Here is a 4,103-nt window from a genome sequence, read left to right as displayed (position 1 = left end):
CCCCCTCGCGCCGCCGCCGCTGCCGCTCTCGCTGCCGCTGCCTGCCCGGCCCGGCCCGCGGGACACTCCAACATGGAGGCGGGCGGCGGCAGCGCCCGGCCCGGCCGAGCGGTAAACAACGGGGCGGGGCCTATGCCGGCTCCGCCCCACCAAGGGGCGGTGTAACGGTCCGGTAGGTGGGTAACGGTCACCACTGGAGGTTTTTCCCCCACCTCGGGCTTCCTATTGGTGGAAGGCGCAGAGGGGGCAGGCCAAGAGGGAGGGAGCCGCGGGGCTGAAAGGGGGTGGGGCTTAGACGGACTACAGAGCTTGTGAACCAAAGAGCGGGCTGCATGCAAATCAAGGGACACGCGTTTATGCAAACGAGGGGCTGGGTGGGCTTTGCGCGAATGAGGTGATGAGGGGACAGAAGGGCGGGGTTATGCAAAGGACGAGTGGGTGGGGTTTATGGAAATGAGGGGATGGGGGAGCCAAAGGGCGAGGGTTTTATGCTAATGCGGGAGTGGGTGGGATTTATGGGGATAGGGGAGCCAAAGGGTTGGGGTTTATGCAAATGAGGGGGCGTGGGGTTGACACCAATATGGGGTGGGGAGCAAAAGGGTGGGGTTTATGCAAATGAGGGTGGGTGGGGTTTATAGAAATGAGGGGGCGGGTGAGGGTGATGCAAATATGGGGTGGAGTAGGCCAAGGGCGGGGCTTATGCAAAGAGAGGCAGGTGAGTTTTATGCAAATGAGGCAATGGGAGCCAAAGGGTGGGGTTTATGGAAATGAAGGGGCGTGGCTTTCCTGCCTGGGTTGGGGCCCCCCTGAGAAGGGCCAGCCCCCCTTCTTCACCCCTCCCTGGGGGGCTAGTGGCTGGGCCAATGCAGCAGGGCCTGGTCTGACCCCGGGGGCATGGGGAGCTACCCCCAGGGCAGAGCCAGGCGGGAGCCTGGCCACGATGCCCACGAGGCCACGGGGCTCTACCTGCAGAGCAGGGCCGCGGGGGCTGTTGTCGAGGGGCCGGACAGTAGGTGCGACATCTGCAAAGACCACAACGATGCTCTGAGCAACTCACACGCTGGCCGGCCTCTCACGAGCAAAATATTCTCCCTTTTCCAGAGCCTCAGAAACCTGCATCTCTCCTCCAAGAGCCTTAACGCGGCCGTGTTTGGCTTTGTATGGCATCTGGAAGAAGAGGAGCCCCTTCTCTCTGGCCCGGGGTGCTGGAGCCCATGCCCAGCTCTCCAAGTCATCGCCAGTGCCCGGCTGTAACGCTTTCCAGGGGATCTTTTGGCGAGGGCAGGTAAGAGCAGTCGGTCGTCGCAGCCTCTTTGTTTGGGTCGCTGTTTCTGGCTCAGGGGTGGGTGTAGATCCCGCCCTGGACAGAAATAACGTCTGAAAGGCAGGCCGGGCGCAGGCAGGAAACAGAGGCCTGTCGCAGCCCATCTCCGTGTTGCTGAAGCAAGGTGGCTGGATGAGCTGACCCCGGAGGTGCCCACCGCGCCGGTGAGTCTGCGAAGGCTGCATGCCGTCCAGACCAAGTGGTAGAGAATGGCCCTCGCTGCTAGGCCATGTCCTCCTCTCAGGGTCACAGAAAACTTGGTCCTGGGCACTGTCTGAGAAAACTGAGGCACACCTGCTCAGGAGGCTATGTCTACAAAGAAGTGTTCCTAATCATGCTTCCCTAAACCGTTCTACCCCCGACCTGTCTCCTCCAATAGACACTGTATAAGGAGCTGTTGGCTATGTCTTCTCTGCAGAAATATGTTTTAGGTCACAGGAGCGATTTCAGTGCTAAATCTTAGGAGTGGTGAAGCAGAGACTTTGAACAGCTGCATGACAGTGGCAGACCAATACTTCCCACCTGGGGTCAGGAGTGACATTAGGGAAGTACAAACGGTGCAGGTGCACAGCTCCCCGAGTTAGGGGCCACCGTTGCATTATGGTTATGTTCAATGTGATCTCCCTAGTAAAGAGTAGAGCCAGAAACTGGACTTTTGCATAGGACCGCCCCACAAAAAAAGTAAACCCTGCCACTGGCGTAAGAAATGATATCTGCCTTGTGTATACTAGGATTTTATATTGCACTAGGTGCTGTGATGTGGACTTCTTTTATACAGATGGGATGGTCCTAGTGTAGATGAGGCAACGCCAGACCCCAGAGTGTTACCTACGGTTGTCAAGCGGTCGCTAGAACAATACTAAAAAATAATGTGTTTAATGAACATTTTTAACTGGGGTGCTGTCTTACTAAAGACGAGTCACAGATAGCTTGAACTTGTGCTGCTCATTGAGATAACCCTAGTCATGTTAATTAAAATAGGGGCTATCTGGATTTGCTTAATACTGGTTAAAAATATACCTTTTATCCCAGTAGACACAGTCTGTGTTACGTAGGCCAGCTCTGAACAGGGATAAGCGACAGTACAATTAAAACATTGGCAACCAGTCTTCACAGACGCCATTGTCATTCCTCCTGCCAAGGGAGTTGCAGACACGGTGGGAAATTTTAAGGAAATAAAGTGTAGCCTGTCAGACTGTGAGAGTGAGGAACACTTGCAATGGGAAATCCTGGTGGCAAGAAATTATGACTATTTTGTTCTACAGGCAGTAATGTTAGTAGCCATTCTTATTGCAGCTCTTCTTTACATAAAAGTAAGAGAGCAGATCCTGCTTTGAGGTAATTATAATCTATTTACAGTACAGCTACCTTGGTTTCCTGGGCAGATCTATTTAAAAAATCAGAGTTTGTTTTAATACCCAGGGAACATATTCCTATGACGTGAAGGCACATGTAATACATCTTGATGCCTGCAAGTTGGCATGTACATTGTGATGCACCAAGTCCTTCAAAAGAGAGCTTAGCTTCCTTCCTGCCTCCGAATCAGTATTTCCCAAGCAGCAATGCACATCGAGGTACCGGTATTGCTGGTTTTCTGGACTCCTGTTCGGGGCTTGCCTGGCCTATTATAATAAAAGAGCCTTTGCACAGAGAGCTAGTATAATGTCACTACTTGCCCTCCATCCCACTGCACAAGTTTTGACCTGCACTATGTCTTTGGCTTCTCCAGAAAAGTCTGGCAAGCAGCTCTTTGCAGGCTAGTGCAGGCACAAATGAATAGGAGGAGGTGGTGCATGCTAGCTGGAATAAATAGTGTAGTTACCGAACAGTCTGGGAACGACTGCTCTAAGCCATTATTCAGCTCTATCACAGCACACGCAGTGTTGCAATCCTTTTGCATATGTGAACTTTCACCCTTGCAGGCACTGTAGGCATTCTTAAGGTCTTGCCTACACACAAGTTTAATTAACTGCTTCATGCCCTTTAAATTTTTTATATTATTTTTTTAGCCCCTGCTTGCAGCGGAATTTTAAAAGGCATCAACAGGTCTGAGCTGAAATGGCAAACAATGTCAGGTTTGATATCAAGTGCAAGCTTGTGTGAAAAGCAGCCTTAAAAAAGACCCATTATTTCTCTGTATTGAGAGGGCAGTTATAGAAGAACACCAGCTGCCTGAAGAATTGTTCCTCCTGTATGCGAGGATGGGGGGAAAAAATATCTGGTCTCTCTAGCATGTTTTTTATATTAAGTGAACCTTTGTTTTACACTCATCCTCAAACTCCCAGCCAAAAGCTATTTGAGTCCCAGTCTCTAAACTGTATTGGATCAGGACAGCAATTTTCACATAACCTTAGAAGATATGGTGAAAATTTACTGAGTGGGGCAAAGTGGGCAGAAACAGTTCAGGGGCAATGTCCCTCTGTTTAAGGAGTCCTGCTGTGAGGATGAAGCTACCTGAATTGGTACCCCCAGCCAGTCTGTAGGATAGAGTAATGGTTCTCAACCAGGGTGCTGTGACACCTTGGGGTGCCTTGACATCTTTCAAGGGTGCTGCAGGGTGCCACACAATTAGGTGTGCAAACATGATGCACAAGATAAACCCAGAGGCTTCAAAGAGATATTCATAATGTCAAGGCAGAGATGGAACTGGGACTGGCTTCCCAGATTAAGGACAATAAGAAGTCTTTTTTTAAATACGTAGGGGGTAAAAAGAAGGTCCTGGGTAATGTGGGGCCCTTGCAGGATGACATGGGTAACTTGGTCGTCACACCAGACGGCA

This window comes from Crocodylus porosus, unplaced genomic scaffold (genome assembly GCF_001723895.1).
Source record: "Crocodylus porosus isolate Cpor-Errol unplaced genomic scaffold, CroPor_comp1, whole genome shotgun sequence".
Classification (NCBI taxonomy): domain Eukaryota; kingdom Metazoa; phylum Chordata; order Crocodylia; family Crocodylidae; genus Crocodylus; species Crocodylus porosus.
Note: the sequence above shows the minus strand (reverse complement) of the source record.